We start from the raw sequence: 13,453 nt of genomic DNA, 5'->3' as shown, positions 1-13,453 counted from the left end.
GCGGGCCCTGGTCAGCCTGGCATTGAAGGCCTGGCGGGAGGGATTGAGGTGCCCCATGCAGGGCTTCATCAGCCACGGCTGCAGTGGGTAGGCGGCATCCCCCACCAGGCACACGGGCATGTCCACGTCCCCGACCCTGATGTGGCGGTCGGGGAAGAAGGTCCCGTCCTGCAGCCGCTGGCACACGGAGTAGTTGCGGTACACCCGGGCGTCATGTGCTTTGCCGGACCAGCCCACATTAATGTCCGTGAACTGGCCCCGGTGGTCACACACGGCCTGCAGGATCACGGAGAAGTACCCCTTGCGGTTCACATAACGGTACGCCTGGTGTTCCGGGGCATGGATGGGGATGTGCGTCCCGTCGATTGCCCCCCCATGGGGAAGCCGAGGGCGCCGAATCCCCAGATGACGGCGTCCGGGTCGGCGAGGCGGACCACCCTGTGGAGCAGCACCCGGTTGATGGCCCTGACCACCTGCAGAGAGAGACACAGCAAAGCGCCAATCAGTGGGGCGCCCGGGTGGCTGGGAGCATTCGTGCCCTGGCAGTGCCCCGTGCCCCACTCCCAGAAGCAACCCTCCTGGCGGCGTGTAGTACGGCCGGGACAGACCGACCCCTCCGGTGCGGGGCGCTTTCGCCTCCTCCCGCCCCCCCCTTTGTCCTTGGGGCGGCCCATCCCCTCCTCGCAGCCTCCCTCGCCCCCGGCTCGGTGGCCGACGAGTGCTATACCTGCATGAGCATTGCTCCGACGGTGGATCTCCCCACGCCGAACTGGTTCCCGACGGATCGGTAGCTGTCCGGCGTGGAGAGCTTCCAGAGGGCGATGGCCACCCGCTTCTGGAGGGGGATGGCGGACCTCATGCGAGTGTCCCTTCTGCGCAGGGCAGGGGCGAGCCACTCGCAGAGCTCCAGGAAGGTGTCCCTCCTCATCCTGAAGTTCTGGGTCCACTGTCGGTCCTCCTAGCACTCCAGGACGATGCGGTCCCACCAGTCGGTGCTGGTGTCCAGACGCCAGATGCGGCGGGGCACGCTGGTGCCGGGGCGCCGCCGCGGCTCCTCCACGGCCCCCAGGGCGGCCAGGCGGAGAGGCAGGGGGCTGACGTGCACCAGGAGGTGCCAGGCACCCTTGAGCCATTGGTGGCAGGCTTGCAGCAGCAAGTCCAGAAAGTGCACCAGAAGGTGCAGGGCGAGCTCTGGCTCCATGTTGCCACCTGCGGCGGCCCCCCCGAAGGGAAGCACCAACACAGACGGGCACAGAGACCAACGCTTTGCTGTCCCTCGGCGAGGTTGGCAAGGAAGCAGGAAAAGCTGAGAACCGGCTGTCCGGCGGGGGTCCCTTTAAGCTCGAGCCTCAGATAGCCTCAGACAGCAGCCACACAAAGCAACTACTGACCTGATGTCCTGCCAGAACCGGTTTCAGCCGCCCTTAAATGCCCCCCTGTGTCCAATCAGTGTGGACGCGCTAGTTCGAATTAGCAAAACGCTAATTCAAACTAATTTTTAGTTCTAGACGGTTTAGTTCGAATTAGCTTAGTTCAAATTAACTAATTCGAACTAAGTTAGTTCGAATTAGCGCTGTAGTGTAGACGTAACCTTAGAGATTAACAAAAATATATTTGGTGTCACGCGCTTTCATGAGCAAAAACTCCCTTCTTCAGATGAGCTGAAAGAAGTAGGTTTTGCCCACGAAAGCTCATAACACTACAGGTTGCACCTCCCAAAACCAGAATTCTCTGGTCCCGCAACATCCGTGGTCTGACAGGACCACAGATGTTCTTGGATCAGAGAACCCCAGTAGCCTAGAGGCAGGAAGGCAATCCAGGAGGGGCTGGGTTGAAGCAGCAGGACTGGGCAGATGCTGGTGGCAGTCTCCGACAGCCTGCAGGATTGGGACTGGGTTGGGACAGCTCCCAGCAGCATAGGACTGGGCCAGCAACATCCTGTGGCAGTGCAGGGCCAGGGACAGAGCCTCAGACAGCTAGTGGAAGTGGGGACAGAGCCTGCAAGCTGCCGTGGGGCTGGGATGGGAGCCCAAGCCCCTGGCAGCCCGGCCAGGGCTAGGGCCAGCCCCTGGCAGCCCGTGGTAGTGCAGGGCTGGAACCTGTGGTAGCATTGGCTGTTAGACAAAGTGTATATCCTTTAATAGCTAGGTGCTACTGAGCAAGTCATGAATGCAATTTCAACTGCAGTTCAAATCTCCATCACGATACAGGTCTTCGTCGCTAATCTTTGTACCGGTATTTTTCCCACAGTTCTCCACAAAAATACAGAGTTTTATTCTTCTGTATCATCAGTAAGGCTTGAAGACAAATAGTCTAGTTTGCCCCATTGTTCCTCATGGAGTTTCTCATTTGCCTCTCTAACTTCACTGGTGCTTCTCTTTAGGCTTGGAAAGTTCCCAAGTCTGTTTTCTAAGCCAGGTTGGTTTCTGAAATATGCCCTTTTGTGACCAATTACAGTTTCCAAGATTTGGGGAACAGCTTTTGTCCTGGAGTCACCATTACAAGTGGGACAGCACTTATGCGAGCCCCCATAGCTAAGCAAGGAAAGTCTGGCAGGATTAAGAAACTGAGAAATTACAGAGGGGTTATATTAGAAGGTGAGCAGGTTATACTTTAATGGTGGCTCCAACATTTCTAAGTGACTTTGTGAAAAAAGGAATGAGCATTCTGCTCACTTCCTAATAAGTGTTGAGTTCCACATCTCCACCTAAATTCCCTTTAAGCTATGCAGCCACGCAGCTGCCTATTTAGCGCCATGCAGGAGCTCAAGGTCCCCACCCAGGGACCCACTATAGCAAGGGGAGAAACAGTCTGAACCCAACGCCTCTTCCCCAAGCCTCAGAGTCCTTCCATAGCTAGGGTGGCCCAGACTCTGCCATGATGCCAGGATCTGCTACAGGTCAACCTTCCCCCAGCTCCAACTGGAACCTGTGGTCTCAGCCCTGGAGCTGTCACACCGGAGAAAGGTGCCTTTTCCTCCCAGCACAGGTGCTGCTGCAAGGAAAGAGAGCTAAGGGGAACTCCTCTCTCCTCACAATAGCCTCAGAACACCTTCCTTCACCCTAAATCCCTCTGTCCAGCCCCACACTATAGCCTGCATCCCCAGCCAGAGCCCTCACACTCCAATCCTCTGTCCTAGCCCTGAGCCCCTCATCCCCAGCCCCACCCCAGAGCCCTCCTACCCTTGCACCTCAACCCGCTGCCCCAGAGTCCCATCCCACACTCAGAACCCCTTGGCCCAATCCCTCCCACATTAAATTTGTTATGCAGGTAATGTGTCTCAAAAAAAATATCAGAGGGAATAGTTATCCCCAGCCAATCTTCAATTTCCTTTTACCAGCAGAAAACACAATTCTTTTAAGTTAATGTATAAATCACCCAAATAAATAATATCCAATTAATTAATACTTGAATAATAGTACAGGTTGAATCTCTCTAGTCCGGAAGTCTATAGTCCAGAAACATCCATGGTCCAGCATGATTTTTAGTTAGCCGGATGTCCACTTATGAGTGTGGCCAAGTTTCCCACAGTCCCATAAAGTTTGTTTACAGCCACCAGTCCTGGCTCTCAATGTTCTATGCAGAGTTTTATCCCTAATTTACCCCTAAAGGTCTTCTAAGAGCCCAGCAAGCAGTGGAAGTGTTGACAATGCTGCTGAACCATTTGCTAATGGCTTGGCAAAATCTGTGGTTCAGCACTGGTCTGGTTCCAAAGGTGCCAGATTAGAAAGATTCAACCTGTAGTAACAAGCAATTCAACTACAAAAATGTGGGGAATGCATGTGTACTGGAATTTTACATGCAATGTTTCACCCATTTGGAGGACTGATCTTGAAATTCTCTCTTAAAACATTAAAATGATGCACTCTGATATTGTGATATATTGCATTTTCACAGCACAACACATGGCAGAAGCAGTTATCCAGCAACCAATTAACTGCAATTACTGTATGGTACAGAGAGATAAGAGCATTAGTATCAGGTCCAGCTGCAAAATTTGCTGAAGAAATGTCTTTCCCCCATCCTAAATTTATTTGCTCTACATGATAAATTGGATATTAATGATGCAGTACAGCATACAAAATCAGCATTGCAATTTGTAGACTGCTCCCTTCAAGAGAGATCATGACTAAAATCAGACGCTAAAGTTCTTTTTGTTTACAAAGCCACAGCACACTCACCTCTAAAGCCTGCACATCTGAAATAGATTAAGGGGCACAGCTCTGGGGTTTCAGTCTCTCAAACTACCTTTTATGTTAGTGAGATATCTCCCTACTCCCATATGTTGACTTGATTAGTCATTCAGTACTGCAGAAAAACATATGGACTTTACCTCCTGCTTCAATATGATTTTAGAATTATTTTAAAATGGATATGATTTGCAATACAAAGAGTCTTTATAATACTCATAAAATTGCCAATGAATAGGACACTTACCTGCTGCTTAGACTGACCACTGGAATGTAAATTGCAGCTAAAGGGCCAAAGTTCTATGCACACTCCACCTCGCAAGGTGGAAGAAAAAGAAGGTATATAGACAATTTTTGAAAACCATCCTATCAAGCACTGAATCTGGATTGATTTCAGCACTCCATTCAACAGGTATATTGCCTTTTAGTTACAACTATCCTACAATCAGCCTACACCTCAAATCAGAATTTAAATACAGATGAAAGTGGAATACTTTAACAATACCTTTGGATTACAAATAAATCTGAAAGCTCACCCACAGTAATACCATACCTTATAATTATTACTGCTAATCTCACAATATTTACTGTTCTTAGAGTTCCAGACCCTGGAATATTATGCTTACTTGAGACTCTCCATCCCTTCTAAAAAAAAAAAAAAAAAAAAAAAAAGTATTAGCCTCTGAGGGCTACAAAGAAAAAGCTTGAAAGCTGGAATTGAGGGTACCTTAAAGGTTCAAAGACCAAAAGGCTGCTAAAAACATTTGAAGATTTATTAGTTGCTTTTAATCACAATTTTTAAGCCAGTTTCATGATTTTGGGGATCTGATTTTTCAACTGTTATGGCTGACAATTCTACCCAGGGCAAGTGCAAGAGACATAATGTAACAATGTAGTATGGTACATGAAGGGCTAGGTTTAACAAATGTTAAAAAGATGGCACTGAGGACACACAAATGCTTTGTTTATGAATTCTTACACGTTTGTCATGCACATAGAGTGCACAGAAGACTGCCATATGATTTCAGGAATTACATCTTTTAAACAGAAGCCATTTCTAGGGTGCCTTACAGCAAGAATAATTTTACATTTAAAAAAAAATGTTGCACATTTATTTCAGTGCAGATTTCTACTAAAATAGCAATAGCACAAGAGAGTGTTTAGTTTGGAAAAATGATTTAAAATAATGTAAAAGCAGGAAGTACTCTCTAAAGATGTAGCATTTATTGTAACTTTCAAAGCAATGTAAGACATGATTGCTTGTGTTTTGTCAGCACAAAAAGTCCAATGGTCATGCTGGCCAAATGTGAAACACATTTGCAAAAGAAATCATGACTAATTAAGGCCATGCTGAGGTATTCATTTAAAAAAATATAAGGAATAGGCAATCTCGGTTTTTCGTAAGTGATATTCATATAATGCTACTCATCTTCACTAACTGACCAAAGACTGGTATTAATTTTTGCTCCTTTAAGCCCAGCCTCCTTCAACTAAAATGCTAATTTGAGAGGCTGGAGAATGTTATTAAGAATCCCACTGTTCACTCTGAGCTATTTAACCTTATGTAAAAATAATGTACCACAGAGGAATATGAGTGCATTTTCTTAAATTTTCATGCGATTTTAAGTGTTCTTGAATAGTACTGAATTGACAGCCCAGGAGACTAAATTCATGCATATAGGCACAGTATGGGAAAAGTAGAAGTTTCTCCTGTTACTTAGAAGCAACAATTACACTTAAATCAATAGTGGTATACTGGAAATATGTTTGGCATATTAAGAACTTGCATTAAATTTGAGTATATTTTAAAAAGCTGAAAGAATAAGTACTATTGTAAGTAAAAATACTAGTCCTTTGAGCTATTAAAAAGTACTCTTGAAATTTGTGACTTCACTCTTTTTGCCTAAACAGTTTTATAAGAGTCATAAAACTATATTGCTACTCTAAAAAATGACTATGTAAAATCTGCACTTTCCTATTAAACACATGGGCTATGTCTACACTCGCGGCTGTTAGTGGCATTGCGCAAGAGGGTTTTTCTTGCGCAAGAAGGGGCAGTGTAGACAGCTCTTTCTGGCGCAAGAGCCTCTTCTGCAAAAATGGCGGCTCATTAGGTATGCAAATGAGGCTCGGCGATATTTCACGCTTAGCCTCATTTGCATATTTCTCGCACAAGATGCTGTGAGTATAGACATAGCTATGGTCTCTTTGTGTTTATTTAGAGTTATAGTTGCAGACCTTAGTTACTAAAAATAAATGTTTACTCTATGCTACTCCTGTTAGGCTTGTGGAAAGAACAGAGCTAATACTGAATTAGCTGTGGATTCTCTCTCCATTTGTCACCATTAACAGAACTGTTTACGAAGTTTCAGTCAGTTCTACCTGTGCAAACTCATTGAAGGCAATGGGGTTGCACAGGTGTCACTGTGATGATAATTTGAAGACAGTGGGAATGCACAGATGTAATTGAACCTTGATGAGGTAGGTATGAGATAAAAGAACCCAGTTTGAGTCTCAGAACCCAGGCTGACCATATAAGACTAACTGTTGGGAAAGCATCATTTGTACTTACAAAAAAACTGAAAAGATTTGATACAGAAAGAGACAAACATGGAACCTCAGTTCCATGCACTTTAAAGAACTTCAGGAAATGCAAAACTTTCATCCACTCTTTTTTTTTTAAAGTGTTCTCCCTATAACATTTTTCCTTTATAGAATTAAAATCTGTTGAAGTATTTCATTGTTGTCAACAGGAGATAAGCGTAGGGACTGAGAACATTCCATGAAAATCAAAGAGTTTAAATTTAAGAAAAATGGCAAATGAAATTTAATGTAAATAAATGTAAAGTAATGCACATTGGAAAAATAATCCCAGCTATACGTTCAATACGATGGGGACTAATTCAGCTACAACTACTCAAGAGAGAGATCTTGGAGTCATTGGAGATAGTTTTCTGAAAACATCCACTCAGGGTCAAAAAAGTAAATAGAGTCTTGGGAATCATTTAAAAAGGGATAGAGAATAAGAGAGAGAATATCTTATTACCTCTATATAAAACCATGGTACGCCCATATCTTGAATACTGCGTGCAGATGTGGTCACCTGATCTCAAAAAAAGATATATTGGTATTGGAAAAGGTTCAGAAAAGGGCAACAAAAATGATTAGGGGTTTGGAACAGGTCCCATATGAAGCGAGATTAAAAAGACTTGGACTTTCCAGCTTAGAAAAGAGGAGACCAAGGACGGATATGACAGAGGTCTATAAAACCATGACTGGTGTGGAAAAAATTAATAAGAAAAAGTTATTTGCTTCTTCCCAAAATATAAGAACTAGGGGTCATCAAATGAAATTAATAGGAAGCAGGTTTAAAACAAATAAAAGGAAGTTTTTCTTCACTCAGCACACAGTCAAGCTTTGGAACAGCTTGCCAGAGGATGTGGTGAAGACTAGAACTTTACATGGTTCAAAAAAGAGCTAGATAGATTCATGGAGGTTAGGTCCATCAATGGCTATTAGCCAATATGGGTAGAAATGGTGTCCCTAGCCTCTGTTCGTCTGGAAAATGGGAGACAGGAGAGGGATCACGTATTGTGTTCCCTCCCTCTGGGGCATCTGGTACTGGCCACTGTTAGCTAGATGGACGTATGATCTGACTCAGTATGGCCATTCTTATATTCAAAGTATTTTTTCCAAGATAAACACAACTTTTGACTACTTATCATCCAGTGCAGCTCAGCTCATTTAACCTATGGTCTGCCCTGTTCCAGTCCACATGGGATTGCAATCTTCAGGCAACAACTTCATGACTTACTGACTTACTTCATGACTTACTGGGTATGGATCAACTTCTGAGTTGGGAGAAAACATGCTAAAATCTTTAAAGGAAGTAGTAAACCACTTACGGTGGGAGCTATGCAGAGAATGTTCTTAAGCAGTACTGCTGGTATTATAATAATCTGATTCCCTTGTGTTTATCCACTCAAAAATCAGATTACTATTGAAGGAAAAGAAGGCAAGGTTTATTATTGCGTAATGTATACATTGTTACATCATTTCTGTTCTGAAAGCTCAATTCAGAACTCTTTTGGCGCTCAGGGGATTAGTTGTTTATAAACACAACCTTTAACCTCTGTCATGCATACAATTTAAATTCAGTTCTATAGTGACTGGAAATTGTTTCCATCTGAGCATTTAGTAGCATTTGTGAAATGAATTATATATCAGGTCAGTTCTCAGTGGACTGGTATCCATCGCAAAAATCACGAAAATGTTCACTAATTGGCACCTTAGTTGGAAGTTTTTTTAGCAGAGAAACCAACAACTGAAAGGGTACAGAGGATTAACTAGCTACTTTCTGCTTAAATTGTCCCTCCAGATCAGAACAGAGGTACTTAACACACACCTCATTTTCAAGTTTTCTTTAATTAGCATATCTCATAGTTTTCATTATTTCTTTGCAGTATGCTCATTCAACATGCTATTCATGGATCATCTCTTGGGAAAAAGATCTAGGTCTATAATCAAACAGTACACTGGTGCTATTAATATTTTGACCTCTCAAATATCTTCACACAATTCTTTTGATATTCTCTATTTAGAAACATCTGTATTTAGAACTGTTTGCTTCAAAATACTTTTTTCTTCCATATACAATATACAGTACTACCTTGCACTCTTATACAGGCAGTCCCCGGGTTACGTACAAGATAGGGACTGTAGGTTTGTTCTTAAATTGAATTTGTATGTAAGTCGGAACTGGTACATATTGTAGGGGAAACTCTAGCCAAACATTTCTCCAGAGCTCAGTTTTATTCTCCCACACCTCACTTCCCTCAGTCCTTTATTCTCAAGCTGAGGTGTCTGCTGAGAAAAGCCATTCCACGTCTCCCTGGTCTGCTGGGGGGGGGGGGGGGGCCTAGCTTCGTGTCTCCCTGGTCTGCTGGGGGAAAGCAGCTAGTGCGGGGTTGCCTCACCCCGTTTGTAAGTAGGGATCCGATGTAAGTCGGATCCATGTAACCCGGGGACTGCCTGTACATATATTGATTGTTACCTCTCATTTTTCATTATGTATTTTAACTGTAATGAAGTTTGAAAAAAAAATAGAATTTTCAAAAATAAATATTTCAAAATAAATTCTAAGGATTTACACAACAGATGACTGGGTTTTGCAAACCTGTGTTGATGAATTGACTTTAAACTGTACACAAAAGAACTGTAAAGTCTGGGAAAGAGTGCAGAGATGTTGCCATAGGTTGATAAGAACATCGGTGCTTTTAACTGTACAGTATTCAATATTATCCCTTCTATTTAGTTATTCTAAAATAACTACATCAAAATTGGCAGACAGGTTATCACCTGAATTCTTGTCTGAGTGTTGATTACTGCAGTGACCTCATCATTTCTACCAGTATCTGCCTTACCCTCATTAATACTACCTGAGATGCTTCAGTAAAAGTTAACCCTTCATCAAATCCACAGACAGGCCTCCAATTGTTGTCCAAAGTAAGTTTAAGACCCTTGTTTTTATTTCCAACATCCTGCACTACCTGCATCCCGTTAGTCTGTCCAACTCAGACAATTAACTACCCCATTGAGTTCTTTCATCCTGTTACATATCCTTAATCCATGACTCAGGTATGATGTATCTCCACCTTTTCATCCTTCAACTCCCTTTTAAAAGCACAATTCTTCAGAGCCTATAAACAATTAACTCATGCATTTCGTTAACTAATCCATTAAAAGAAAAGATACATACCAAGAAAACAAAACTAACAAATCCTGTACTTAACATCACCACTCACACTGTTCTTCATTGTTCCCTTCCTATGTTTAGATTGTAAATTCTTAATAGTAGAGACCTTATCTTTTTAATCATTTGTAATATTATAACAGGAAAACTGTATTGTTGGTGCTAAACTCAAGCAACAAAATAACTGCTAAATATAAACTTTCCCAATTTACTAGTTAGTTTGGCAGGTAGATTGCTTCCTACAAAAATATTCTGGGTGAAGTTACTTTATCAGTGATATTCATTATAGAAATTTGTCTTTGAAATATCATTGTATCTGTAAGCCTGTTTGACAAGTGTTATTATGACATCATAAGGTAGTTTAGCTTAACCTGAAGGAAAAAATAGGTGAAATGACACATAGCATCATACGATAATCTTTTCTACGGGCACTGCTTTCATAGTTATTCCTATAAAGTGTGTTGATGGCTGATAGTCATTTACATTTACACTATCCTCAGAAGAGAGCATATGTATTTCTATATAAATATATGTACATTCAAAGCATATTTCAGCTCCTCATGTAGACCATCAGTTCCGCCCACTACTGGCATCCTTTCAGAGTCAGTCAGACTTCTGAACATGTTCTCAGTTACTTCAATACACAGAAGACTTTTTAGAAGCTTACATTCTAGAATCCATCTATAAGTATTATTTTCCAATTAAATGAAAGATGTAGTGATAGTTTAAGACAACTGAATGATTCAAAATAAAGCAGCAATGAGTTAGAGTATCAGCATTATGGGGTTATTTTTTAAATATTAAGGATCAGTCAAAGTAATTGAATATCTTTTATGTAAAGTATTCAAGACTACAATTAACCTTTACTGGCCTTTAACTGACTGTCATTAGCCTGGGTATAAAAATAAATACTATGTCTCCTCAGTATTCTCATTTATTAATAAATCTGCATTGACGACCCAAAACGAATTGCTATTGTTCATTAGCTGACTAATGCCAATCATGCTAATGAGATTAAAGCAATGACACAGAAATTATATTGTTTTAGAAGTGTCATAAAAATCACTGTCCTCTGAGTTTCAAACACTTGTAGAAATTTTTCTGTCCTCTTTCCTCTCCCTCACCAATTTTGGGCTTGAAATTTATACTCAAATATTAGTATCAGTTTTCACATTCCTTTCCAATTGACAAGCCCCATTTTATGGGGTTAAAATTAACTCATGTTTTTTTGTTTGGCTATGGACAGAAAAATCTTCCTCTGAAAAACAGTGTGTTCATTAGCGTCTGCAGTTATGTCAGCTCACTTCCAAAACATAATCACTATGGGTAAGCCAGGAGAAGAAAAACAAAACATTATAGGAGAAAACACAGAGAAAATGGCTTTACTATCCTTTTAAAATTTTTCACTAGACTATAAAGTGTTTGTTTTGGAACTAGTTATTTAGAATTCAGAAGAAGTTTCCCTAACATATCTCAAGTCAAATGTAGGTTCTGAAATTCTTGAAAAAGTCCCTAACATTTCAAAGTTGGGGAAGAACAACAAGCTGTATTTACCTTAAGTTTTAAAGCAAATATAGTCATTCTAATAAATATTAGAAAAAACCTGAGAGATTGCATTTGGGCATATTCCTGCATTTTATAGGGGATATAAATTTCAGAAGCATATGCAAACTAAAAATGACTGAGGACTTTCTGTCACCTCCTGAAGGCCTTGCTGAGTGAAAATTAATTCCAGCACCAGTTTACTTTCTAAGTAACCACACTGGGAAATACTGTGATTCGATCTAGTGATACAATTCAGTATTGATGCAAATGAGTATGCAAGAAAGGGTTATTTCCTTGGTATCATTAGAAAAGTCTTCCACACAAAAAGTATTGTACTCAGTATTCTAAGATTCAGACATTCATGCCAGGTTCCATCAATCCTTTTTCTGTTTCCTAAATGTAGCGCAACAAATGTCAATTCTCCCTTCCCGAATCCCTTCCTCACTCACTCTCGCTTTCTGGGGGGGCAGGGAGGGGAAATCAGTACACCTTAAAACACGGTGTGATTTGCAATCACTGCTAACCCACCCACCCGGGACGCCCACGAGTGGGAAAGTGCGTAGGTCGCCACATCTGTTTTAGATGTGTTTTGGGGGGAGTGAGGGATGCGTGACCGGAGCACAGTACAGCTGGGAAATCCGAAGCCGGGTTGTTGTCCCATCCCCGGTCTGTAAGCAGGGCTCAGTGCAACTTCTCTGTGACCACGCAGTGGACGGCCTCGCGTTTCCCCCTCCCGGACAGCGCGGCAGCGACCGCAGCGCAAAGCAAAGAAGTGCGCCGCGAGCGGCGGTGGGAAGGCTGCAGGGCTCGTGGCTGGGTGCCCCCCGCAGCCAGGCGGAGGGGAAGCAGCCCCCGGCCACCTCGCGCTCACGCACCCCAAAGTTTCCCCGCGACGCCGAGGCTGCCCCGCGCCACAGTGGGACCCGCGCGCTCGCCGCCTCCCCCCGCAGCAGTGCGGCGGCTCAGCAGCCTGCCCCGTCCCTCGCCCCCACCGCATCCCCACGAGCAGCCCGCGCCCCCCGGCCTGCTCCTGGCGGGCGCCCCGGGCCCTGCCTGCGGAGACCCGCGCTCCGCGGGCTGTCTCGCCCGGCCAGCGCTGCGCAGGGATGGAGGCGCCGCCGCCAGCGCCGAAAAGTCCTCGCGGGGCATCAAACTCCAGCAGACTTGCCGGGGAGTTTGGCTGGAGCGGGCGCCGCTCCCTCCGCGCCAGCCGCCCCCGGGAGTGGGAGGGCGCGCGGGTACCTTGCGAAGGGACGGCGGGCAGCAGCCCCAGCGAGACACCCCGAAGCGGCTCCGCGAGCGTCCGCCGCAGCCTCGGCTCCCGGCTCCGCCAGCGAGAAAGTTTCCTGACGTCAGGCCGGGCTTCCTCCCACCATGGAGCTGGCGCTTCGCTGCTCCCGGGCTCCCTCTGCCTCGCGCCGCCTCGCTACAGCGGGAGGTGGCCGGGCTCATTGGCAGTCGGAGCGCGTTCGCGCTGCCCCGCCCGCGCGCTCCCTTGCTCCGCGCCCCGCCAGGCCCAGGGCATTTTCTCCCTCCCCCCGCCCCGGCTGGGTGAGCAGGGGGAGGGGGAGTCCTCGCGTCTTCCCACAGCAGCTGCGCTCCTCGAAAGACCTTGCTGTGGAGACACAAGGGCCAGCCCAGGGCTGGACCGTGGCTACCGCGTGGGAAAGAGCGTGGCAGAGCTAGCGGACGGAGCAACATGTCTCAGCAACCCCATAGCGACTCTGCAGGTGCAAGGGTAGTTCCTGGAGAGACCTGCCAGGAGGGATGCGGTTTCTGGGGTAAGAGGCACTAGGCACCACCTCCTTAGGGGCCCCTGCCTGAAGTCTTGTGGTGGTGTAAGTGATATGAGCATGGGTCTCACCAAAGAGCACATCTATACCTACAGATGGGGAGAAGCAGGTTTACTCCTCAGGTAGTTTGTGAGGTGCCTCCTCCTTCCAAAGACCTTTTGCCACTGCTGCTA

The 13,453-nt window shown here is 44.8% G+C and overlaps 1 protein-coding gene across 9 annotated transcripts in view; it reads right to left on the bottom strand.

The window, feature by feature from the left end:
• GULP1 (GULP PTB domain containing engulfment adaptor 1) overlaps positions 1-13,114 on the bottom strand; it is a 372,795-nt gene extending 359,681 nt beyond the window's left edge. For 4 of the 9 annotated variants that reach the window (XM_075933780.2, XM_075933784.2, XM_075933783.2 and 1 more), the window contains exon 1: positions 12,730-13,110. The gene's annotated coding sequence lies outside the window, so the exon portion shown is untranslated. Of the gene's footprint in view, positions 1-12,729 lie in introns of all 9 variants that reach the window. The other 5 variants (XM_075933776.2, XM_075933777.2, XM_075933787.2 and 2 more) reach the window with 4 other exon arrangements.
• Between the last annotated feature and the right edge of the window lie 339 nt (positions 13,115-13,453).

This window comes from Pelodiscus sinensis, chromosome 7 (assembly GCF_052426305.1).
Source record: "Pelodiscus sinensis isolate ZL-2025 chromosome 7, ASM5242630v1, whole genome shotgun sequence".
In the NCBI taxonomy this organism is placed as follows: Eukaryota; Metazoa; Chordata; order Testudines; family Trionychidae; genus Pelodiscus; species Pelodiscus sinensis.
This window is presented reverse-complemented; position numbering and strand designations above follow the sequence as displayed.